General features: G+C 36.5%; 1 protein-coding gene across 8 annotated transcripts in view; it reads right to left on the reverse strand.

Moving 5' to 3' along the window:
• Nucleotides 1-27,939, reverse strand: part of Hpgds (hematopoietic prostaglandin D synthase) — a 96,085-nt gene that overhangs the window by 21,942 nt on the left and 46,204 nt on the right. The window contains exons 2-3 of one of the 8 annotated variants that reach the window (XM_026407448.2): nt 7,596-7,650; nt 5,562-5,633 (exon numbers count right to left, since the gene is read on the reverse strand). The exons of 4 other annotated variants lie outside the window; for them this stretch is intronic. The gene's annotated coding sequence lies outside the window, so the exon portion shown is untranslated. Of the gene's footprint in view, nt 1-5,074; nt 5,139-5,561; nt 5,634-7,595; nt 7,651-27,939 lie in introns of those variants that run through there. 3 more of the 8 variants (XM_026407449.2, XM_077803616.1, XM_026407450.2) reach the window with 3 other exon arrangements.

Genomic DNA, 27,939 nt, shown 5'->3' on the forward strand with positions numbered 1-27,939 from the left:
TTTTAGAAAGTGACATTCTTAATTGTTCTATCAAATATTTTATATATTAATTTTTATAGATTCTTACTGTCATAGGTGTTTCCACACACAAAGAAATAGTATATTTTCCTTATCATATTTCCCCATTATATGTTTGTATAGGTGTATATGTACATTATGAGCAGCAATAAAACTAACCATATAACTTTCTCTCATTTAGTCAGATATCAGCATCCCCCTCCTGAATTCTGCATGGATACAAAAGGGTTGTTTTTGCTGTTAATTTGCAAAGTTATGCTATTGTATTTCACTCAAGTAAAGAAGACATTCAAAACTTCTTAGCATGTGTTGGTAGCTATCTGTATTTCTCTGCAAACATATCTTTTAATCTAAGAGTTGGCAGAGGTCCAAGAACATCTGACAAATGCTTATCTTCCCCTCTAGAACACTCTTTCAACAGTTGTAACTCATTTGTGAGACTGCACTTGTACATCACATTCCTGTAATTACTTTATAACTATATTTTCTACTGAGCAAAAGTATGGTTTCTTGATTACTACAACTACAGAATTCCAAACTTTAGTGACTTTTGTTTTTCAGGTTATATGTGTACATTTTATAACATGAAAAATAAGTAAAGCATAAATTCACCAAGAAACATTTACTGATTCTAAAGATCTTTTCTATATTTTATAAGGCTTTTGCATATTAAAATAACAGAAGGAATACCAAGTAAATGCTTCTAGGTTCAACAGAAACCGATAAGAGACGTACAATAAATGGTAATGAAAAATGTAGAGGATACTGTCTAGAAGAATGTATTTATTCCTCCGATTGCATTTAGCAGTACACCTCTGTTCCAACAGTCTCACTTTGCTAAAGCTTTTATTTATCAGGATGATGTACTAAATGGATGAAGGAAAAACATATTCCCACTGGGTAGAGGGAGGAGCAAGCTCAGGGGCCAGAGCAAGTAGATGGGGTAGAGTTTGGGGGAGGGGCGGAGTGTAGTTGCCACTAGAACTTTGGGCAAATGCCCTGGTTCTAGCCGTAAAATGGTAATGAAAATATTGTTTGTAAAGTAACCATGCAGTGCCTCACACATACTATGTTTTCAAAGAAGAGAAAAAGGAAGAAACAAAAATGGAAGACAGGAGAGAGAGGAAGGATTCTTTCCCGTAGTAGAGGTTACAGTCCAGGTTTAGGTGATTTTATTAGACTCAGCTGCTCAAGATCATGTTACATGATAGATCCATCCTACTACTAGTGCATAAAAAGAAAAAATTAAATATAAAAAGAAAAATAAATACAATCTATGGTCAGGTTTAAAGCAAAATAAACATACCCTAGGCCCAAAGATACAGAAACAAAATAGAGTGAGCAAGACCCACAGCGCTGTGGTTGGCAGTGGCCAGCAGGGGGCTCAGCCCCTTCAGAATAAAGGAGCCTAGAAGTGGTCACTACAAGACAGGGGCTGGGGGGTGGTGGGCTGCCAGGAACTAGGACCTAACTGGCTCCTTCTGTAACATAAAGTAGGGTTAAAATTGCAAACTTCAAGCAAAACTGGTAAGAGGAAAAAAAGATGAAGACACAAATAATTAATACTACCAACGGAAGGGTCATGATAGCAGATAGAATAGATAAGATAGAAATGATAAACATAAATATATATGTATATATATATGTAATAATATATTTGTATATACACATACATGCACACACAGAAACACTATACATAAATGCACATATATATCATCTATTGTAACCCCCCAAAATTTCAAAACTACTTAGCTTTAAAAATACCAATTTATAATGTTTGATTATGTGTTGACCAATAAAGTTTTCAGAATTTGAAAAAAAATTATGAATTAACACAACAAAGAACTTTATGTCAATAACTCCAAACACTTAAATGGAAAAAAAAAATTGAAACATATATGTAAACTAACACAATCAAAATAAAAAGAAAACTGAAAGACTGTATTTAACAATAACCAGTAAAGCAAATGAACTGGCAATTGGTTACGTTCATCAATGACATCAGGACCACATGGTTTTACAGGTGAGTTTTACTAATCTTCAAGGCAAAGGTGATCCTTACCTTTTATAAATAGTTTGGCAGAGTAGGAAAGTGGGAGGAAAAAAATAAAAATTTCACTTATAAACAAACACCTTAAATAAATGAATTTGGTAGTATATAAGAGGGAATAAAATGTCAGAAATTATCCCAAGAATGCAGGATGTTTTAATATCAAAATTTACATCTGAATAATAAACTGCATTTCTAGATTAAAAGACAAACCCACAAACCATATTGTCATCTCAGTAGATACTAAATAATTTATTAAGGAAAAAAATGTTCAAATTTACCACTCAATTGTGAACAAAACTCTCAGGGAAAAAGAAAAAACTTCTTGGCAAATCAGAAATAGAAGAAAACTTCCTTAACCCCATATAGTGTCTCTATTAAAAAACTGGAGAAAACATCATGCATAATGGTGAACTAGTAGATTTATTTTCCTTAATGTCAGGGAAGACAAGAGTCCCATTATTACCTCTTCTTTCCCACATAGTCCTGGGCAGCCTAGTTAATTTTGTAAGGCAAAATAACAACAAGTTATATGTAAGGAATAGAAAGGAAGAAGAGAAAACTATGTTTATTTGTACTCAAAATAAGTAACAACAAAATCTTATAAACCTGTTTTTAAAATTCAAATGGAGATGCTGAGGGTCAAAATGAATTAAGAGAACATTTGGAAAGGTCTTGACTTACCAAACAATAAGATTTCCATTTAAAACCTTATAATGAGGTAATGTGATATTTGTTCAAAACTCTTACACACTCCAAATGATTCCTAAGAACAGACATGACACTACAGTGGGGTCATGGAAAAGCTAGACAGAATTGGTTCTGAAACAATAGAGGAAAAGTATTTGAAATTAGATCCTCATTCACAGAAATAACACCCAGCTTATGGGTGTTATTTGGCTATGATTTGACTACAAAAGATTTGAGTAGCCCAGGAGAGCTCCCAAGTCCTGCTGGTCTCTTGTTTCCTGTTAGCTTCATCCGGAACCCTTTCATTGTCATTCTGTGTTAAAATCTCATGTATGGAAAACTGAATATATTTTTCCTAACATAATACAGAAACATGAAGTAGAAAAGTTGGTTGTGCCTGAAGATTTCATTACACCAAAAATAACAACTGGCTTTCTTAAACGCCAAAGAAAACCATGTAAAACTCTTGATAGACCAGCTGTTTGAGAGGCACTAATACATAGCTAATGACTGAATGATCCTAGTTTGTATTTCTCTGCAAGTCACATTTTCACAAAGATGTTAAATTTGTTAAATTTGCTGATATATGTTTTGTTTACACACATTTCTCAGAAGGGCCCTATTGTTTAAAGTAAATGTGAAGTGGGTCATTACAGTACTTATCCCAGAGAGATAATCCTTATATAAATTGATACCTTTATATAAATTAGTGACATATACTTACATGTTTTAGAAATTTAATTCCAGCTACAATATCAGGACAGCTCAATGAAAAGATCCAATAAAAAAAAAACTCCCTGTGCATTAGTGAGCCTGCAGATTCTCCATGACACATTTTAATGACAGACTTGTTTTCAACTTCCAGAAAATCACACCCATAGCAGGCAATACCAACGTGTTAGTCCATATATTTCCTATTTCTAAACTGTTTTTAACTTTGAAAAAAGTTGTTTACATTCACTTATTACAAGCAGAAAAATGAAAATATATATAAATATTACTTAAAAAAATATAATTAAGAAGACACAATGCAGCCCCTTGCCCTCCCACCAAAACAAAGGATGTGTCAAAATCAAGTACAAATGAGAGCGGGAACTACACACAATTAAGATATTGTATTTATAGACTTTTACTGAGTTTTTATTATATTTTTAAAACCCTTTTGTCCTCACACTATTTTAATCCCTATTTTGGAGATTAGGAGACTCTTAGGAGATATAAGGAAATTAAAAATATTCGGAAATTCCAGACACAGTCTTTTACCTGCCTATTAATTAATTATGTAATAACCTATGAATATGAGATATTAAAAACAAAAAGTACTTGTCAATTTGCTAGTGGTTCTTCTTTGCTACATCTTGTCTAATAACAAATCCATGTGAAATATAGTAGCACAGAGTATAATATTTGCACTCCATTTGTATATACTGGTATTTGAAGTACAAAAACTGAATTCAGGTAGCCATCAGGTGAGATGCCATTATCCATATAGGAACTTGTATATATTGGCATTACATAATAGCAATTTATTACCTCCCAACAGTTGATCACAAAGAAAGAAGATTTAATTTCAGGGATTAAATCAGGAGCCCAGGACATTTCTAGGTCAGTGCTGGAAAAAGTTACTAGATTGGAGTTAAGTTTAGAACAAGAGAGAAATTTTTGTTAACTGAGTAAGTTATTGATTTCAATCAAACACTGGATGTTTAATTTTGAATTGGCAAGCTAGGATCTCTATTTTCCTATCAAATACAACTAAATATTATTTTAAATTTATGTCTTACATTAAAGCCAAGGCACTAGGAATAACTGAAATATCCCTGGGGAGCTGTGAGTTCAAATTTCTGGCTTGGAGTAAATCTCTCAAACTATCTCTGGAACCAAATGACGATAGAATGTAATTCTTGGCAAAACATGGAGACACTTCAACAAGACATGCCTTAAAATAATAACACATAGTACAAATAAAATCCCTGAGCTTAAAACAAAAGAGCAAAGAACCATGAAATGAAATTCTCTGCTGATTTACACTGAGAAAGCACCTGAGAAAATTCTGGAAGAAATCACAAACTCTGCATAGGACAGATATTGACTCTTTTCCATGTTAAAATTTACTTGAAGGAATCTTTTAAAATCTCCTGGATCTGTATTTCTTTTTGAAATTACTGTTTGATTTCCACATGGTCATCAACATAGGGAGGTTCCAGGTGAGAAAAGATTCTTAAAATGGTGAAAATAAGTCACAAGATTGTCACAGCAGGATATGAGAGTAATAAAAAGAAAACCGTAAAGAGAGAAGAACATTCCCCTTCTTACCTAGGTGGTGCTGAATAATAATCACTTAATAGTGCTGTGTCTCTGTGGAGTCTGTAGTGTCGCCGGTGCCTGATGTGTGACTGCAGTGTGGGTTTATATGATGAATAAGTGATAGTCACAGGCCAATGAGAGAAGAGTGTTCACTTCCACCTCAGTGTCTTCCTTCATGTCTTAGATGAAATATGCATATCCAACAGTTCAAGCCTGCAGAGACTTCTGTTTTTTATCGGTGTTTTATAAGATGTCTGTGCGTAAATAATCCAGCATGTTTGCATGCAGGATAAAGTCAGAGTCATGGTACTTACTTATGCAGATTGTATGCTCATTTATTCTTAGTCGTTCACCACAAGTTCATGGTGAATGAGAAGACATAAATCCAATTGCATCTTTTTACAGCTACACCATGGCTCTCTTCCTTACTTTTGAAAGGTCTTGGAAATTCCTTTAGTGACCACTTCTCATCAGAGCCCTCTCCCAACAATCTTACCTTTACCTGCTGTATGTTTTTTCATCACAATGTCTGATAATTCAGGGTATTTCTTCTGTCTGTCGTCTCCATCTGTAGAATGAGAGCTGCAGTTGACACTTACTTGTTTTCTTTACTGTTGTCTCCTTGGTCCTGAGAGGAGTGCCAGGATGTCATAGGCAAGAAAATACATATTTGATGACTGGATTATCCTAATTTGTATTTTTCCACAAGACATGTTTGCACAAAGACTTTAGATTTGCATTGCTGCTGGTATGTTTTGTTTGCACTCACTTCTCAGAGAAGCCATGTTGTTTAAAGTAAACCTGGAGTGGGTGACTCCTGTATTACTTATCCTGGAGTGATAATCCTTGTGTAAATTTATATCTGTATATAAATTAGTAGCACATGCCTGTATGCTTTAGAAATTTAATTCCAGCGATAATATCAGCTGGATGAAAAGATCCAATGAAAAAGCCTGTGTGTACATTAGTGAGCTTGCAGATTGTTCCTGAAACATTTGAAGTTCAAGGCTGGTTTTCAACTTCTAGAAAAATCACACCCACAGATGGCAATACCAACCTATCAGTCATGGACTATTTACTCTTTCTAAGGTGTTTTAACTTTAAAAAATTTGTTTACATCCATTTATCATAAGCAGAAGAAATGGAAGTAAATATAAATACTACTTTTTAAAAAGTTTAAGACAAAATGTAATCCTTTGCCTACCCACCAAAAAAAGAAAAAAATAATAAAATAAAAAGATGTGTCAAAATCAAGAGCAAATGGAATAGGAGTGGAAGCTATACAAAATTAACACACCATACTTACTGTCTTTCACTGAGTTTTTTTTTTAAATTTTTTTAAAATTTTTTTTATTATTTATTTGTATTTTATTTTATTTATTTTTAAAGAGAGAGAGAGAGAGAATTTTAATATTTATTTTTTAGTTTTCGGCAGACACAACATCTTTGTTGGTATGTGGTGCTGAGGATCGAACCTGGGCCGCACGCATGCCAGGCGAGCGCGCTACCGCTGAGCCACATCCCCAGCCCTTTCACTGAGTTTTAATTTCTGTTTTTTAAAAAATTCTTTTGTCCTCAGCCCAATCACTTTAATCCTTATTTTGGAGATTAGGAAACTGAGAAAATAGGGAAATTATTCAGAAATTTTTGATGGAACAAGTAGAATGAAAACGTAGGCCTTCTGATGAGACATTTAATATTTTTTTTAATCTAATGCTGCCTGTCAACAATGAGCAACTGCTCCTGTTTTTTAAAAAATTAAACTAAGATATGCATAAATAGTACTTTCCTAATTTTCTATAACAAGTCCACCCACCCAGTACTCCACACAGCCATTTCTCCTCTATGATCCCACCTCTTCCCTGGCAGCACAATGGATCCCGGGGCCTGTGCCTTTCTAAATCACAGATTTCCCATCCTCTCATTTCTCTTATCCTAGCCCAGGCAGGTAGAGATGCTCCTAATCCACTGCCAGCTGTGGGAAAGTCATGTTACTTAATCTCTCTGTGCCTCAGCTCCTCCATCCTTAGATGAGATTTATTCAACAGTAAATATTGATTTGTACCTTGTCTTTTCCAGGTACCGTCATGGACACTAGTGATACATACAGCAGTCAACAAAACCAGACACAAAGAAATCTTCATGAACCCTCTCACAATGTTAGGAAAAACTCTCACATAGGGTTTTTTTTTTCTCTTTTTTTTTATTGGTTGTTCACAACATTACAAAGCTCTTGACATATCAAATTTCATACATTAGATTCAAGTGGGTTATGAACTCCCAATTTTACCCCAAATGCAGATTGCAGAATCACGTTGGTTACACATCCACAATTTTACATAATGCCCTATTAGTAACTGTTGCATTCTGCTACCTTTCCTATCCCCTACTATCCCCCCTTCACATAGGGTTTTTAAAGGGTTACTAAGTACATAGATATGTGATTTAATAGGTGCCTAAAGCGTAGTTAGGGATCCAGGAGTGAGATGGTTATTGTTATTAGCCATTCATCTGAAGGGAGGATCTTTACCTTTCCAGAGTCTAGAATCGGAGAGTCTTTTCTTTTCCGTAGTTGGGCATCGGAACTAAAGGCCAGGAAAAAAAGTCATTGTCAAACAACTTTTATTTTCCACCTGGCTTCATTCTCCTCTGAGGAAGTGAGCAGAGAACCAACTATCTGCTTGAACAGGGAGAAGGAAAAGGGGGAAGAGCTCTCCCATCCGGTGCAGTTCCATCTCAGGTCACATGCCCTTCGTGAGCACCCTGTGCATCCCGATTGGACGTTGGTTGACCCTTTATTCAGTCTGAGATAAAACTGAATAAAGTGTCCGTGTGAGTGATAATGTCCACACAATAATCTGAAGGACTACTGTGACTTCATTGAATATATTTTTATTTTCTCTGATAGCTTGTAATTGGAGAACTCGTTTTTTTTAAAGTCTTTATGAGAAGAGTAAGAAAAAAATCCATATCAGGAAAGAAAAGGGGAACATCATTTATAAATCTTCCAGACATTAAAAGGAGAAAAATAAAATAAAAATAAAATTATGGTCCACCTGTGCCAATAGAGTCCTTGAAGGTACAATTTACTAATCTTACACAGAAGAGCCTGAATATGCCTGTTACAAGCTGAATTGTATTCTCCAAATCTACATGTTTAGGTTCTAATCCAAAAGGTCCCTGAATGGGACAATATTTAGAGATATAAGTATAGGGCCTATAAAGAGTTCATTAAGGTAAAATGACGTCACACAGTTTTTTCTCCTTACTATGGGTGTAGATAGCTATTTCCTCCAAAGGCCCTGTGTTAAAAGCTTGGTCCCCAAACTGTAGCACTACTGAAAGGTGGTGGAGCCTTTGAAAGGTGGGAGCAAAGCAGGTCATGCTTTCCAAAGGGATAAGCAGGACTTTGGTCTCCCTCTCTTTTTGCTTCCCAGCCACCATAAGGGGAGAAGCTTCTGCCATCATGTACTTCCACCATGATGTTGTACCTGATCACAAGGACAAAGGCCATAGTGTCAAGTGACCACATAATGAAACCTCCAAAACTGTGAGTCAAAATAAACATTTCCTCCTTTGAAGTTGAATTATTTCAGATGTCCTGTTACAGTAACTGAAAGATAAATAACAGCCCTTATCCAGTATGACTAATGTCTTTAGAAGAAGAGATTAGGATACAGATAACCCTCAGATAGGGGGTAGGCCAGCAGAGGACATAGCAAGAAGGCAGCCATCTGCAAGCCAAAGAGCGAGATCACAGGAGAAATCAGATCTTCCTGACTACTTGATCTTGAGTTTGTAATTGGAGAACTCTTAATTCTGTGTCATTTTTAATTAGCAAATTTCTCACTGCTGTTCAAAACACAAATCAGAGTCCATTTTATTAAATCAGAGTCCAATTTGATTCTTGTTTTCCTTATTTTCCAACCTGGGTAGGAGGTGGTGATACACGGGGTAGTGACTGAGAGTTTTAGCTTAGAGACATGAGCGCTAAGGTGGAATCTCATCTCCACCATCTGTGAGCTCTGCAAATTCTGGCAGACCCTGCATTCTCTTGACATGGGTTTCCTCATCTGTACAGTGATGATAAAAATCATTCCTACTCTTCAGAGCTGAAAGGATTAAATGAGTTACTGTGTGTAAATCACTCAGTGCATCACTTAGAGACAACTGCTTGATAAGTATTAGTGGTTAGTACATGTTTTGTCTTGTTTTTTTACTTATTTATTTACTTTATGTGGTACTGAGAATCGAACCCAGTGCTTCATGTGTGCAAGGCAAGCACTCTACCACTGAGCCACAACCCCAGCTCCAGTACATGTTTCTTTTATAATGAAAATATATATATATTTTTTTCATTATATAAGAATATATATTATATATATTTTTCATTATAAAAGAAACATGTACTGTTATATATATATATATATTTATTTATTTATTTTAAAGCCCACATATTAGTTCCTCTTTATTTATTTTGGTCAAGAGGAAGTGTTCAAGCCTGTTTCTCCTTTTCTAGCTGCTGTGTTGTTGGGGAAGGAAGGAAGTCTCCAGGAGAAGCCCACAAAGCTGCCTTTACTCAGCTTATAGAGGGTTTGGAGTTGTTCTGGTATATTTTATTTAGTTTCCTTTTCATAATCATTTATTCAGGAAACTAAAAATGGATAAAATGAGAGTATTTAGACCTGAGGTGGAGAAGGAAATAAAAAATATATATGTCTTTCTTGGCTCACAAATTTTTTAGTGTCTGTGTTTTCCCAGATTTCAATAATAATACTATTTTTCTTACCTGCCTCTTCAGATACTGTGAGGAATTACATGGTAATTATCTCTAAGATTGTGTAAATATTTTATTCCCTAGCATTTTGGCTAAAAGGATTCTCGAATGTAAGCAAATAATAGTAAAGTCAATTAGCTAAAATTCATGAAGTACTTCCTGTTGGTAAGATATAGAACAGAATGCTTGCCTTGTATTGTCTTATTTAACACACACAAACATTACAAATGTCCTTGAATGTAGTCACATAACTAAGGAGAGCATGTCATGAAAGCATAAATGGATATAAAATTCCTCAAACACTTGAGTCTTATTCATGAGATTTCAAATGCATTCTTCTTTCAAGGATGGGAGAAAATAAATAGTAAAATACAGTAACTTATCTCACTTTTCAAGATTTTTCCAGACTCAATTACTATCACCTCTATATCAATGCATACTGTACTATAGGAGGAAGGACTGTGCAATAAGCCCCACAACCTCTGCCTTCACCCTGTCCTGTGACTCCCAAAGAGTCACATCTCCCTCAGCCCCAGATTAGAAAATAAAAGAGTGAGCTGGTGACAATCGGAGTCACTTCTTGCTCTGTTATTCAAAGACGTTCTCTCATGAAGACATTTCTCTGTCTTACATGACACTTGAATGAAAACTTAAGTCCCAAAGGGTGCAGAGTTCACGGACTGAGAAGGCAGGTACACAAGTTGTCCGTGCCTCCAAATCTAGCAACCAAGATGATATATTCAAAACAGAGGAAGACCACCCACTTTGATAATCCCAGATCACAGGATGGATTTACTATCTACAGAGACTAAAGGAATGTAGATAAAAGCTGAAAGAGATTTTTTTTTTTGGATCCAAATATCCTCCTAAAAGTTACCAAGGTACTCATTAAAATAACTTGTGTGTTTGAAATTTTTTTTACATATTTTGAAAATAAACTATTCTGAAGAGGTATGTTTTCCTCATGAAAACTATAAGAAGAAACTTTTGGAGATTAAGAATGTGTCAGAAACTTTCTAGGACTCTACAGGGAGGTAGTAATAGCCAACACTGACATTATTGTTTAAGGATTTTTTTAGTGGATTTTTTTTTAATTTCCCAAGGCCTCAAAACCAAAAAACAACAGACCCAACATAGATCAGCAGTCTACATTCAGAGCCTTTGGTATTAATTACTGTTAGATTGCATCAAAAAATATAGATCATTAGAATGAAGAAAAAGGATCGGAGTACTATCATGGGCTAGCACTATTACTTATGATTATCCAACTATATTTTTCCTGAGTGTACATATCAAGTAAATTTCAAACAAATCAAACAAAAACAAACTTCACATTATAAGAACCAGGAGACCTCTCATAGTGCCAGGACCAATATTCAATGCATATTGGCTACATGAATGTTAACCAAATGATAATCTTACATTATGTAAATTTCAGTTCTAAATTCTTTCTCCTAAATGTTTTTTTTTTTTTTCCCTACCATTTCTTTCTGGAAACTGATTTTGCATGCCTTCGTATCAAACAGAGGATTTCTGGAAAATACTTTGAGATTCGCTTTTGGTGCAAAGAGAGGAAACTACTTAGAACAAAGGAAATAGAGACATCTTGCTTTCTGCTGACACAGTTAACATCTGCTGCCCTGTGGCTAGTCAAAAGAGAATTCTACAGTGAAAGGAGAATTTTAAGGGAGTAAATAAAGCCACAGGGCTGGGGATGTGGCTCAAGCGGCTACGCGCTCGCCTAGCATGCGTGGGGCTCTGGGTTCGATCCTCAGCACCACATAAAATAAAATATTGTGTCCACCGGAAACTGAAAAAGAAATATTAAAAAATTCTCTCTCTCTCTCTAAAAAAAATAAAAAAAGAAAGCCACAATCCTTAGAGCACAAATTAATACAAGACTATGAACATCACACAACTTATATAAGCAAAGGAGAAACAATTCTTATTTATCATAGTAACAGAAAGATACAGAAAACAATGAACAAAGTTACGCTAAAGCATATTTTTCTGACTTTCCAAATATAATTTTACTACTTGAGGATTTTGGTTCTGCAGAGATCTGAGCCATAGAGAGAAAAAATACCAACTTTTTCTAAAATTCTGGGATCCAGTTCATAAAGGCACAGGGTCTGTTTTCTGGTGTTATGTACATTTGGTTGGTGGAGACAGTTTAAATGTCTCATAGGAAGCTTAAGCCTCAATTACAATTGACCATCAAAGTTTGGAGATGAGATCCAGAAATGTCACCAGTCCTGGGTTATGGAAGAACACAAATAAACAGTCCAAATCTGTCCTCTGTGAACACCAACTGATAGATAATGTGTAAATGTTATCCCAAAGACTTGTATGCTTCCTAAATACTAGCACAGAGCCTATCACCCAGGTTAGAAATGTCACACACCATAGTGCTAGAAACAGCATCTTTGGTGTAATTGGTTATTAGGGTGGATTTGACAGTTTGGATGCTGTCATCCCTCTTCCAAATCTATTTGTTTTCCTCTCAAAATTCTATGTCCTTTCATAGAGAGCAATCTGCCCTAATAAAATGGTGCTGTTTAATCAAGGAAAGAAAAGTATACATATACATATGTACTTAATGTAAGATTACCTTTCAGTTAGCATTCATGCAGCCAACATGCATTGAGTACTGGTCCTGGCACTATGAGAGGTCTCCTGGTTCTTATAATGTGAAGTTTGTTTTTATTTGTTTGTTTTTAGTACACGGGATTGAACCCAGAGGCTCTTTGCCACTGAGCTACACTGAGCTCCAGCCTTTGCTTTTTCTTTTTCTTTCTTTCTTTCTTTCTTTCTTTCTTTCTTTCTTTCTTTCTTTCTTTCTTTCTTTCTTTCTTTCTTTTTTTTTTTTTTTTTTTGAGACAAGTTCTTGTTAAGTTGCCCTAGGATCTCTCTAAGTTGCTGAGGCTGGCCTAGAACTTGCCATCTCCTACCTCAGCCTCTCCCTTCACTGGGATTATGAGAGTATGCCACTGTGCCTGGCATAATGTGAGTTTTTTGATGTTTGGAAAGAATATTGAAAATAAGGAACTTTCTAATACTATTTCCAGGTTTCTGTCACTGTCTAAGGTGAAAAATGTTTTAATACATAGGCATAGTCATGGGTCATTTAATGACAGGGTTACATTCTGAGAAGTGCATCATTAGGCAGGTTTGTCATGTGAACATCAATGAATGTGCCTACACAAACCTAGATGGCATAGCTTAGTACATACCTATGTGGTATATAGCTTCTGGCTCCTAGGCTGCAAACCTTTATAGCATGTTACTATACTGAATACCTTATGCACTTATAACAGAATGGTAAATATTTGTATGTCTAAACATACCTAAACATAGAAAAGATACATTGAAAATATGGTATAAAAGATTAAAAATGGTAACCTGTGCCCACACATACCACAATGGAGCTTGTAGGACTGGAAGTTGCTCTGATGAGTCAGTGAGTGAGTGAGTGGCAGGCCAAGGACACTCCTGTGCAGGACAATAGGTTTTATCAACCCTGTATACTGAGGCTACACCAAATTTATTTGTAAAACTTCTTTCTTCAGTAATCAAAATTAACCTTACCCTACTGTGACTTTTCTTTTTCTTTTAACTGTGACTTTTTTACTTTATAAGCTTCTTCTTAATTTTTCAACTCTTTTGTAAACTTAGCTTCAAATACAAACACATTTTATAGCTGTACAAAGATATTCTTTCTTTATATCTTTATTCTATAATCCTTTTTCTGTTTTTAATATTTTTACATTGTAAACTTTTTTTTTTATTAAAAGCTAAGATACAAGCACACATGGTAGCCTAGGCCCACCCAGGGTCAGGAGCTTGAGTATCACTGTCTTCCACCTCTGCCCTTGTCCTACTGGATGGTCTTTAGGGGCTGTAACATTTATGGCACGGTCATCTTCAAGGACAGTAATGTCCCCTGGAATATCTCCTGAAGGGCCTGCCTGAGGATCTTCTGTTACTTGTTCTTTTAAAAAATATGTCTATGGTGGGTTGTTTCCTTTTGTTGCCATAGATTTGCTCATAAATGGATAATGTGCCATGAACATTCCCCTTCATTAATGAAAATCTTTTGATGTTTGGGTCCATGTTTTTAAATATTTTTTAAGGAGCTTATTGAACCTCCACTAAATTCTTCACTGTAGGTTTTTTTGGAGTTGATCCTTTTACTTTTTTTCACCCCTTTTGATACTGGGAATAAAAACCAAGGATGCTCTTCCACTGAATTACATCCCCAGTCCTTTTCTTCTATTTTTTATTTTGAGACAGAGTCCTGCTAAGTGGCCCAGGCTGGTCTTGAATTTGCAATCCTCCTGTCTCAACCTTCCAAGAAGTTGCGATTACAGGCATGTGCCACTGGGCCCAATTTGTACCTTCCTTTTTCTCTTTGCCCCCTTTTTTTAGCTCTATGTTCCAATTCTAGTTCCAACAACTCCTCATTAACCACTTCCTCAGGAACATTCTCCAGCAGCTCCTCAATGTCATTTTTATCCACACCCAGTTTAAGTTGTATAATGGTTGATCTTGTCAACTGGACTGGATGGAGAGAAGTGCAGAAAATTGGTTAATCACACTTGTGGGTGTGTCGAGGGTGTTTCCAGAGATGATTGGCATTTGGGTCAGTGGACTGAGGGGAGAAGATCTGCCCTGAATGTGGGCAGCACTAGCCAACAGGCTGAGGTCTGGATGGAGCCAAAAGAGGAAGAAGGGGAAGCTCACACACACAAGTGTGAGTCTTGTGGGTTGTTTTTTTTTTTTTTGTGTGTGTGTGTGTTTTGCTGCTGCCGTTGCCTGTGAACATCAGACTCCACAATATGAAGCCTTTGAATGAAGTCTTATGTCAGTGACTCTTTAGGGATCTTCTAACCCTTCAGTCTCAGGCTGGGCTATATCATTGGTCTTAATCATTGTGAGGCTCCTGCTTTTTGGACTGAGTCGCTACTGGTTTCACCAGCTCTCCAACCTGCACATGGCCACTGTGGGACAATCTAGCCTCTATAATCATGTAAGCCAACCTAATAAATAGCTCCTGTAAACACACACACACACACACACACACACACACACACACACTTGGTTCTGTTCCTATTAGCGAATCCTGACTAATACAAGTTGTTTGCCATCCCAACCAAGGCTGGTTGATTTTTGCAACCTCATCATCCTTGGCAAATCCTTTGAAGTCATAGATGAAAATCTTGATTGTCTTCTTTCAGATATCACTCATATCCTCCTTGGTGAAGTCATCCTAAGCCCAAGGAAAGTTCTTGATACAGTCATAGAATAGATGCCGTTATCCTTCCAGAATTTCATTCGTGCCTTTATGTCTTTCTCAGCTGCTACATAGTTGGGCAAAGGTCCTCTTCAGGATGCAGGCCTTAAACCTACTGTACAACCTTTGACCCACTGGTCAGATGAAAAGGGTATTTGGAGAGAGAAACAGCATTTTGCAGTTGGAATGAAGGTCACCATAAAAGGAGGATGTGGGGTTGCCTTATCAGCAATAAGCAAGATCCTCTCCAACCATGCTTCTCCATTTCACTGGCACAGCAGCTGAGGAGGCTCCTCGGCTGGGTCATTCATGATTTCTTATTGCCCCTGCAGGACACCTCTAGTGTACGCTTACTGATGACTTGAAGGCACTGGGATTCTCACGGTGCCACCTCACAAAAGATTTCAATTTGTAGTCTGCAGCTTTGTTCCAAGTAAGACTGTTCTCCGGTCTTGAAACCTGGGATTGATTTGGCCTCCTTAGGGATAAAAATCCTGTCAGAAATCTGTTTCCAGGAAAGGGAGGTTTTGTCCGTACTGAAGATTTGTTCAGGCAAGTAATTTTCCTTCACCATCAGCTGACGCAGAGTTTCCAAAAATTCTTTAGCTGCCTTCACATCAGCACTCACAGACTCACCACTGGCTTTTACATTATGTAATGAATAAGGATTCTTGAGTCATTTAAGCCACCCAGAACTAGCAGTAAATTCGACATCGAAGGGCAGACTTTTCTTTCAGCATCACAAATAAACATTTTGCTTTGACTGTGCTGGTCATGGAGCTGAGTTTCTGTGTCTGGTCTTCAAGCCAGGTCGTTGGAACTTTCTCCTTGTCTGATGTAGGACTGTCTCTAATTTTCCCTAGTCTTGTTGCCTTCAATGGGGCAGATCCTTTACAGCTTCAGCCACTTTGTCCTTGTTTTTCAAGATCATAGCTATGGTGAAATGGGATGTCTCTGACCAGCAAACAGTATCATCACTGATTTGCCATCTTTATAGATCTTAATCACTTTTAATCTTGTTTCCAAGTCACTCACTCAATGTGGCCTCTTACTGGCAACATTAGCAATTGATTTTGTTTGCATATATCATTATAATGATTTTTTGATATAAGATCACATCAAACATGAAAGATAATATTGCATTCAAGAGATAAATGTGAGCTGTCTGAGGCTGCACCAGCATAACATAGTGTTTTATAGAGACCATTTTGTTAGTAAGAGTAAACTCTGAAATAATAATAAATAGGTTAGTGAACATCTAAGCCATATAGTATATATGAGCAAATATTTATACTACACCTAGTCATGTGTGCTGTCCTATATGACTGGCAGCACAGTGTGCTTACCAGTGACAACACAAACACGTAAGTACTATGTTGCACTGTGACTATGGTGATGAAATCCCGAGGTGATAGCAGTTTTTCAGTTTCATTATAAAATGACAAGGTGGATAGGAAAGAACTCTACTAAGGAAAAATATTTAATTATTGAATAATTGCCTTATTTGATAAAATTTCAGTAAATCCAAACATTAGGTATATTTATTTCATAAAAAGGGTAGTTGTGGGTCTAATAATGCAGTTACTATTAGACCCATTTTAGAGATGAGAAAATTAAAGCTTTAGAATGATTAAGTAAAATACCCAAGGCTATGAAGTAGTGGCACCATAGTCACTCTCCAGTGTGTTAATTATAACTGTATCAAAATGCTTCACCAAGTTTTGGTTAACAGCAACGCTGAACTAAGAGTCTCTTGGATAAAGGAGTTGCCATGAAGCATCCCTTACAAGTTTAGAGCTTCTAATTTTTTCACTGTTTAATTAGACTGAAATGTAAAGACTGAAATAAATACTTCCAAGTGTTACTATTTTCCTTAAAGTGTTAAGTACACAAAATCAAACTTAGATATATAAATAAAACTGAGCACTGTGAGTGCTCAACTGTTTCTTATCATTTCCTCTGAGACTGTTTTTATCTGTTGCCTAGAGGTTTCTGGACTCAGAAACCACAGTTTCTTTATCCATTCATCTATTGAAGGGCATCTAGGTTGCTTCCACAGTTTAGCAATTGTGAATTGTGCTGCTATAAACATCGAACTGGCTGCATTACTATAGTATGCTATTTTTAAGTCTTTAGGGTATAGATGGAGGAGTGGGATAGCTGGGTCAAATGGTGGTTCCATTTTAAGTTTTCTGAGGAATCTTCATATTGCTTTCCAGATTGGTTGCACCATTTTTCATCCCACCAGCAATGTATGAGTGTGCCTTTTCCCCCACATCCTCGCCAACACTTATTGTTGCTTGTATTCTTGATAGCTGCCATTCTTACTGGAGTGAAATGAAATCTTAGAGCAGTTTTGATTTGCATTTCTCTAATTACTAGAGATGTCAAACATTTTTTCATATATTTATTGATCAATTGTATATCTTCTTAGAAGTGTCTGTTCAGCTCCCTTTTATTTATTGTGTTATTTGTTTTTTTGGTGTTAAGTTTTTTGAGTTCTTCATATATCCTGGAGATTGGTGCTCTGAGGTGCATATGGTAAAGGTTTTCTCCCATTCTTTAGGCTCTCTCTTCACATTATTGGTTGTTTCCTTTGCTAAGAAGATTTTTAGTTTGAATCCATCCCATTTATTTAGTCTTGATTTTATTTCTTGCGCTTTGAGAGTCTTGTTAAGGAAGTTTGGGGCCTAATCCAACATGATGAAGATTTAGGCTTACTTTTTCTTCTGTTAGGCATAGGATCTCTAGTCTAATTCCTAGGTCCTTGATCCACTTTGAGTTGAGTTTTGTGCATGGTGAGAGATAGGAGTTTAGTTTCATTTTGCTGTATATGGATTTCCAGTTTTCTCAAAACTATTTGTTGAAGAGGCTATGTATGTTTTTGAAGCCTTTGTCTATGAGATAACTGTATTTATGTGGGGTTGTTTCTGTGTCTTCTATTCTGTACCATTTGTCTATAAGTCTATTTTGGTGCCAATATCATGCCATTTTTGCTCCTATAGCTTTGTAGTATAGTTCAAGTCCTGGTATAGTGATGCCACCTGCTTCACTCTTCTTGTTAAGAATTGCTTTGACTATTCTGGGTCTCTTATTTTTCAAACAATTTTCATGATTGCTTTTCCTATTTCTCTAAGGAATGCCATTGGGATTTTGATTGGAATTGCATTGAATCTGCATAGTGCTTTGGGTAGTATAGCCATTTTGAAAATATTGATTCTGCCTATCCAAGAGCATGGTTGATCTTTCCATCTTCTAAGGTCTTCTTCAATTTCTTACTTTAGTATTCTGTAATTTTCATTGTAGAAGTCTTTCACCTCTCTTGTTAGATGGATTCCCAAGTATTTTATTTTATTTTTAAGGCTATTGTGAATGAGATAGTTTTCCTAATTTCTCTTTCAGAGGATTCATCACAGATGTATAGAAATGCATTTGATTTATGGGTATTGATTTTATATCCTGCTACTTTGCTGAATTCATTTATTAATTTTAGAGGTTTTCTGGTGGAATTTTTTGGGTCTTCTAAATATAGAATCATGTTGTCAGCAAATAGTGATAGTTTGAGTTCTTATTTTCATATTTGTATACCTTTAATTTCTTAAATTTCATCTGTCTAATTGCTCTGGCTAGAGTTTCAAGGTCTATGTTGAAAAGAAATGGTGATAGAGGGCATTTCTGTCTTGTTCCAGTTTTTAGAAGGAATGCTTTTGATTTTTCTCCATTTAGGAATGATTTTGGCCTTGGAAAACCCTTCCTGTTCATTTTTGGTCTGCCTGCCATGCTTTGCATTTTTAATCAGATTAAATAAGAATGAAAAGTTTGGACAGCTGTCATTTGAATCAGATCATGGCTTTGATACTCGTGGCTACATTTGCCCCGGGAGCTGCCTTTGCAAAAGTGTAGTTTGAGGGGCTGGGGTTGTGGCTCAGCAATAGAGTGCTCATCTAGCACAGGTGAGGCACTGGGTTCAATCCTCAGCACCACATAAAAATAGATAAATAAAGGTATTGTGTCCATCTACAACTAAAAATATATATTTAAAAAAATGTAGGTCAAGATGCCCCAGTTTCTATGGTGATGCCAGCCAGAGTTATCAGTCTAGGCCTTGAGTTTAGTACCAGCTCCCAGGAATAGAGAATTCTGAGCAAAACAAGATGACCCCAATGACTTGCCAATCCTTCATCCTTCAGATCACCTGCTTTGCTGAAACTTTCCACTATTGACATTTTGATGATGAAACCTATGAAATAAACTCACTGAGCTAGCTCTGAGTCAGTCAAGCCTCAGCAGGGCTTGGCTACCCACCTGGCCCCAACCTTTACTCTGTGTGTTGTTTGTCTTTTCCTCATCCCCCATTGCTCCCACTTGTCCAGCTCTTAAATTAATAGCCAGGGCCTGGAGTAGAGATGAGGCCTTGACAGTTTGGCTCCTGGACAAGGAACTGAGGAGTTCCAAACAAGGACTGAGCAGGGTCTGGTTCCAGGGGAACTTCTTCATTGGTCAGACAGGGGATGCTCCCAGAGACATGTCAGTTCAAAGGTGAGGAGTGAATTTTTAACCAGGTGTAAAACATGGGAAATGCTGGATCCAAAAAAAGGGATCTCTATTGCTTTCTTAGCTTCTGCTAGATCTCTATCTCTCCTAGACTTGTGTCTAAAATGTAAATTGTAGAGAACTGGATTGAAACCAAAAAAGGAAAAAAAAAAAAGTCCCTTTTAAATTCAAACCACTTCTGGCCGGCCATCTTGTCTTTCTCTGACACTCTGCCACTTTGTTTTCTTAACTAATTTCTCCCTAATTTGAGCCAAAAGTAATTTCTGACTTGATAAATGCTGTTAAATACATTTGTCTGATATCTTCATTTTTACAGTTAAAAGTGAATAAATTAGATTTAACATAAAAGGGATCAATTTTCAAAAACATGTTTGTTAAAGGAGACATCTGATTAATTTACAAAGTTGAGGTGCTAAACATCAACTTCTAAGAAAATATGTTTAAATATTAAATGTTTTTTTCATAAATTGGTAAGTGAAAAACGTTTGAGATTGCTTTGTATCTGTGTCTTCACTAAAACGAGGTTACTAGGAGCTAAGATTTTATCAGGGGCAATATATATACAAAGTCTAAGAGGTTTCAATTAAAGTACCATTAAAAAAGTATTTCATCTTAATTTGTCTAAATTCAAAAATTTTACAAAGATTGTTTTTAAAATGTAAATTCAGAAGGAGGGAAAGAGCTATAAGACAGTTTGTGATGGGATTAGATATAAGGCTTGTGATGAGAATTAGATAAAGTTTGTGGAATAAAGTTTGAATAAGTGATAAAAAGATCTGAATAACTAAATTAGTTATATAAACCAAAGTTTAATGCTCTGTGTTAAAGTAATAAGATTTTCTTAAAACATTAATCTGCTCTTACCTATCAAGATAATTTCTTAGCTCTTACATTGCTTGGTAAAAGAAAAAAATGGCTGGTATCTGTCATCATCATATTCATTTATTTTGTATTAATCTCATTCCAGTACTCATGTTTCTCTCATAGAAGCAGCCACCTCCCAGGTGACCTTACACAACACAGACATCTGAGAAGGGACACCAGTCAACTGACGTTAGTGTCCCTGAGAGGGTACTATGAGACTAGTCTTCTACATGTTGGAAAAACTGAGAACTAGAACCAAGGGCTACTACTAGAAGGAACTCCATTTACAGGGTGAAAAAGGGTTGCTAGCAACACCGGGTGGTACTACAAGCAAACAGGAAAAAGCAATTTCCTTCTCCTCTTCCAACCTTAAAGAGTCCCTTTAGTGACCTCCATTGGCAAGGTCCAACAGGCAGCTAGCTGGCCAAGGAGAAACAGTTGGCAGAACCCAGTCCAGCCTCAGCAGAGAACTGAAGGGAAGGTTTGTAGCTGGGAGACATTAGCTTAAAAATGGGCACAGGGGCCCTTTGCCTTGTTCTCTGAAGCGGGGTGCATATACCCAATGTGTGCAAAGACAGTCCACCAGGAAATGGGAAGAGATCTCTATATATTCTTTAACCTAGGAGAATAAGAAAGAACATAAACTTTATTCATGTTTTTAAATGCAGCTTGATAGTGAAAGCTCTTTGGGAACACTAAGGGGAAGAGAAAATGAAATCACAAGAGGGAAACTGGTCTCAGTAAAACATGATATTTACATTTATAGAGGCAATGACACAGAAATAACAGTAACAGAGAATTTTTTTGTACAAGAGGACCCTGAAAAAAAATCAGTCTTTGAATTGTTTTGAATTTGCAAATCATGTGTTTTGCCGAGGTTCAATTTGCTCTTCCTCTCATCTGGTGTAGTTCCTGCAGTAGTAGTAGCTAGGTAAAAGTTGAAGGATAACAGAGAGAAAGATGATTGGCTCCTGAGGATGGAAGAAAGTCTTTCTGAAGAATGATGCCTTTGAGTTAATATTGCACAGGGACTGAGTCCTAGAGACGACCATCAATAGATGAGCATGAAAGGCTGGTAGATTCTGGATCAAAAAGGTCTCACATGGCTTGCCAGAAAGAAAAGTTCAGACACACACTGCATATAAACCTTCCTCCTTGAACTCTGTCAGTTGCTAGTACCATACTCCACCACCTATACCTTGTATCTGTATATCAAACTAAGCCTTAATTTTATATTTAAACACAATCATTGGAACAAGCATTAATAGTGCATTAATGGTCATCAAGAGCAACTAAGAGATCCCTTTAGATTCTACCTTTTAGAGTTTAAATTTAATCTAGTTGGATAAAGCTTTATTGAGCAAAAACTTCGTATCCTTTAACGGAATCTTAACAGTGAAGAAGAGAAGTATTTCAGGCAAATGGAAAGTTCCAGTAAAGACACAGAAAGAAGAGTGAAGAAGACATGTAAAATGTAAACATAAAATGGGCATCTGGCAGGGAAGCAGGCATGGGTCGGTCTGCAGGGCCTTAACCACCAAATTGAGATACCAAGTACTTCATGCTCCTCAGCACTGAAGAATCACTGAAGGTTGTAAGTATGGAAGCAACAGGAGGATAGTTTTTGTTTGTGTACAATCCTGATCAGTGTGGACTGGAGAAGTAAGAGAACTCATTCAGAAAAATAAAATGTGAGATTATATTAAGATATCATAGAAGGCTAGATGGAATCTTGAGCCTTTCCCATAATATTATGATTTTATATAAATTCACCTGAGCCAACAGTAACAGCATAAGCAAAGTGTTTATTTTTTAAGTTTTAAGCTGGATAGTAGTTTAGGGAAGGACTTTCCTCAACAGAAACCACAATCACACAAGCTTAAGAAAAAAGGAATTGTATTGGTCTGGGTAGTTCTGTCTAAGATCCCCTGTGGACACCATCAGCCCCATCCCCCAACTCTAGGTCAGCACCTAGAGTTGCTTTCTCTAGGTCAGCACCATAGCAGCTCCCAGCCACTCACAAGCCCACAGGGGTTCTCCCACTAAATCCAGCAGAATATGGGGCTTCTCCAGAAGCCCGGAAAACACCACCAAGACTCACTGGCTGCCTGAAGGACTGACATATCCATTAAGCACAGTATGGTCAAGTGCCGTGGCCCACAATACTTTCAGTCTCCATGAAAACATTTTAGCGTCTTTTAAAATCAGATGAAAAAAAATTTATTTCCAAGAAGATGTATGATAAATAATATATGTCTTTATATCAATGAATTATAAAATTTTATTATTTTACACACACATATATGTGTGTGTGTGTGTGTGTGTATATATATATATATATATATATATATATATATATAGAGAGAGAGAGAGAGAGAGAGAGAGAGAGAGAGAGAGAGAGAGGTTCACAAAGGCAAAACTATTCAGGGTCTGTGGAAGTCCTAATGTGGTCCAGGTGAATTGAGTTGTGTGCTTATCTATGAATCAATCACTGAGGCTAGAGTGGTGAAATATGATGATTAGGGAAAATCAAAAACAGCTCAATCTACAGCTAAAGATCAGTCATACTCCAACCATTCAGCCAGAAATAAGGGTAGTGGTTTAAAGGTTTTGTTTCCAGAAATGGAAGGATGTAGCTGGACAGCAAATAACAGGTGTAGTGAGGAAATTTATTTTTCTGATGATACAAGAATTTGTATAGATCTTTGGTGCTGATTCTAAAATCTTTTAAAATTATGTGGGAAACTTCCCATTATACTCATTAATATATTTTATTTCCCTTTATGGTGTAGTGTGCATCTTGAAAGACTCCCAAAGGCCCATGTGTTGAAGACTTGATCCCCAACCATGGCACTATAGCTGAGTTAATGGAATCTTCAGGAGGTGAGGGCCTAGTGGAAGGAAGTTAGGCCATTGGAGGCGTGCCTGTGAAGAGGATATTGGGACCTGGCCAGTATCTTCACTTTCTGTCTTTATTTTCTGGTGGCTATGAAGTGAACAACTTCTTCTGCCTTGAGTTCCTGCCATGATGTACTGCTCACTGCAGACCTCAAGCAACAAGGCCAATTACCATAGACTGAAACCATGAGCCAAAATAAACCTTTCCTTTATTAGTTGATTACATCATTTGTTGTAGTAATAGAAAGTAAATAGGATTTGTTATAGTAATAGAAAGCTGACTAACACACTTGGCAAATCCAAATTTTTAGTGTCAGTCTTTGAGAGGGAAAAAGATCTGAAGCATAGTTTCAATGATTATTTGATTCCAAGGCTGTTGGAAAGAAGTTAATCATAAAACTAATTTTAAGTAAAGAAGATGAGGACCTGGCTATTTTTTCATCTGTTCAGCACTACCCTTTCTGTCCTAATGGGGCTTTCCACTGAATTCTCTATCTTTCCCAACACAAAGGTGCACATGTGATCTGTGCAAAGTGAATCTGAATTGCAACTTTTCCATTAATGATTATTATTCATTTAGTGAAAAGGAATTGCTCTACATTATGATGGAATATCTCACCAGAAATTGAAAATAGGATTCAAAGACTGGCTATAGGTATTGGGTGGATGAGTCAAACTTTGACTCAGGATGTTGAATTATTATTTCATAAGCATGAAAGAGCCAGGCATGGTGGTGCATGCCTATAATCCTATCAGTGGCTTGGGAGGCTGAGGTAGGAGGATCACAAATTTAAAGCTAGCCTCAGCAACTTAGCAAGGCCCTACGCAACTTAGAGAGACCCTGTCTCAAAATAAAATATATAAAGTGCTGGGGATGTGACTCAGTGGTTAAGTGCCCTTGGGTTCAGTGACCAGTACCAATTTTTTTTAATTTATAAGCATGAGAGAAAAATGCATTAGTCTATCAGTGAGAAGGAGAGAAAGGATGGAAAGATAAAGAAGACAGCTTGGTTTTTACTCTCCTTTCTAGGATCCAGGACTAGATTTTGGGATTGCAGGGAGCAGAAAAGGTGGCTCTTCTCATTAACAGCTTTGTGAGTACTGCTTTGAATCCCTGGTGCCAAATTATAATATTGAGTTGAAATTCAGATAGCTAAAATATGCACTCTACCATTTGTCACACCAAGATCTTTCACCTACAGAAGCATCAGGACTAGGACTCTTTCTTTATCAAGGGTAGCAATATTCCCACATCATTTCATTTAGGCAGGGATACAGGCAGCAGCAACAAAGACGTCAAGTCAGGAGAACCTTGTTCTTACATACATGTGAGCCATACAGGGAATTCTACAGAAAAACTGAAGGGGATTTGGTGAGAAGGAGCTGATAACAATTACTCAGAAAGGTAAAGCATTGAGTCTGTTAAGCCTGGGTAATTAATGTTAATATGTTCTCAGACTGGTGGAAACAAGGGAGGAGACATGACGGGTCGGAATATTCTTTCCTTCTAGATCTACTTCTGGAGTGCCTTCTATATCCCTGGCACTATTCCAGGAATCAGTGGGGAAGGAGATGGAAAAAGTCCCTTTCCTTGGGAATTGCATACCTAAGGAGCCCCTATGAAGTAGGATGGCTTAGAACTGAGTTTTCTCCATGTTCCTGAGCTCTGCAGGTGTTACACTCTGTATCATCTAAGGATTCTAAATCTCTATGGAACCAGTCCTGGAGTAGTCAGTGTTCTCTAGAGGAACAGAATCAACAGGAAATATGATTATAAAAGGGGATTTATTAGATTGGCTTACATGACCAGCAGCTGGAAGGTCCACAATGGCTGTCGGCAGACTGGAGAGCTGGAGGAAGCAGAGCTGCACAGCCCAAGAGGCTGAAGCCTCAGAACAAGAGGGATCAAAAATGTTAACCCAGACCAAAGGCTTCTGGATATTCCCTGGAGAATCACTGGCAAAGTCCACTGTGGAAGAGTGAAGGACTGAGGGTCTGCTATCCTCAGGCAATTGTTGCAGCAATGAGAACCTGAAGAATCGGGCTTGCATGTGCTGCTGCTTACTTGTTCTTCCAATTTTTATTCCATCCAAGCCACCATCCTATTGGATGGTGCTGCTCATGCTTAGGAATTGTCTCCCCTTCCATTCGATATCCCACATGCCAATCATTCCTAAACACGCCCTCATTGACACACCCAGAAGTTCCTTAATCTTCAGCATCTCTTAATCCAATCAAGTTGAGAATTCAAATTAATGGTTAAATGAGGCTGGGGTTGTGGCTCAGTGGTAATGTGCTTGCCTAGCATGTGTGAGGCACTGGGTTCAATTCTCAGCACCACATACAAATAAATAAAATAAAGGTCCATCAACAACCAAAAAACATTAAAAAAATTTACAAACCCATAAGTGAGATTCAGAATCCAGATAATCTTGCTAGTTTAGTTAGGATATGATGCCTGTCCCAAACTAGACTCAAAGCCTAAAGTATTGCTCCCTGCTCAAGAAGTCATACATTAGCTCTATCAATTCATCTCTGTATTATATTTAGAAGCCACCTGTGGTCTTAAAATGAAAGATATGATTGGTTAGAAAGATGAAGACTGAATTCCTAACATCAAACCATTTTTTTAACTTTTTCTCAATATATTCAGATATACCTTTAAAAAATAGGACCATGATAATAGTAGGTGCAATAATTATTAAGTGGAATCCTGATCTTTCATGTGCATAAGTGCTCTTATGATTTTTATTTTCTTATGTTGCTTCACATTAAGTGGAAATATAATCCAAGGCAAACTTCCAAGTTCACCAGGACTGCCTTACAGCTCGTTCCCAATAGAGCTATTTTTTTTTTTTAGTGATCCCAAGCAGATAATTAAAAACCATAAATAGCAAAGCACCCATTGGAATGAAATGAACTCATACAATGAACTCAGATACATATTCTTTTAAGAAAATGTGAAGTAACCAAGAGTTTCTTTATAAAGACATTTTAGGGAATCAACTCGGGGGAAAAAGTCAAATCTCTATTTATTCTCAAACTCTATTTTTGAGAGATAATGGAAAATGAGGTGAACAATGGTGATAGCTTCACAACAGGGTGCGGTACCTAATGCCACTACATGTTAAAAAATAGCCAACACAGTAAACTTAACATTATGTATATTCTACCACAATAAAAATATTTGAAAAAAAACCTTCCCTGAATTAAAATAAAATTTAAAATATTCTCCAAACTGAGATTGAACTTTCAACACATTTGGTTTCTGTCTTGAATGACTATCTCAGTAGTGGTTCTTACATTCCTGCCAAAACTTTCTGAAAATATTTGGCTTGGTTTTGAAGGATGACATTTATGGGATACAGAAAATATAGCTCACATCCTTACTGATTTATTAAAATAAATAAATGAATAAATAAACAAATGGTCCAAATTGAACTCAGTATTGAATTCAAAGTCATATTGCTAGTTCTAAGAAAATGCCTATTTCCATTCTAGCATATGTGTTCAATACTTACACTTTTGATTTTGCCAATTATTCCCCCCAGAGATGCCATATGAATGGTTTTAATTTAGACATGTTGGACTGCTTTATCTGATGTTAAGAAAGAACTTATGAAACATGTTTGTATAGAAAACTGGTTAATGGTACAGTGTCCATCTTCAGGCCAACATACATACATAAATGATGTTCATTTCTGGTCTGTTGGGATCATTGCTTAACAGAGTTGATGATCCCATGATCCTACAAGATTATTTTCAAGGATCTCATCTGAAGTTCTTAAGCCAAGTGACTGTATGTTCTTAAATTAAAACTGACCTAGGTTTGTATCTATCATAGTCTCAGGATGTTGTTTTTCAAGCTTTATATTTTTAATGGTAAGAGATAAGCTATTCTATAGTGAAACTGAGTATGATTACTATTTTTTATTTTGTTGTATTTTTACTTGAACAAATTTGTTATGAATAATTTACTATAATTCCAGCTGATTACAGGTGTTTTATAATTAATTTAAATGTGTTTTTAATTCTGACCTGCATATAATATAACTATTATCCAACTAAATTCCAAAGGTTTGTTGCAAAGTAATATTTCAGTTTGTGGTAAGTAATGCTTACCTTAAGGGTTTTGTTTGTGTTACTGTTTTTCTTTTCTTTTTTCCCCCCCAAAGAAAAATCTTATCTACTGTCCAGAATCTCTCATGGCATGAATATAAAGAGCAGAAGAGTGGAATGCCACTATTGATAACTATTCTATTATCATTTGGACTTTTATTATGTGATCTCTGATGAAATAGATCAATTCTCCAGTACATCATCTTTCACTTCTTCTTTTGGGCTACAGTGCCCCATTTTATGGTTTAAGTTACTATCCTTTATTTCCACTTATCTGTACCCATAGCTGACAAATGGTACCTGGCATTGTTCTAAGTGTTTCAAATGAATCAATATATTTACTTTTCACAACAACACTATGGGGAATGT

This window comes from Urocitellus parryii, chromosome 10, assembly GCF_045843805.1.
Source record: "Urocitellus parryii isolate mUroPar1 chromosome 10, mUroPar1.hap1, whole genome shotgun sequence".
NCBI classification, from domain to species: Eukaryota; Metazoa; Chordata; class Mammalia; order Rodentia; family Sciuridae; genus Urocitellus; species Urocitellus parryii.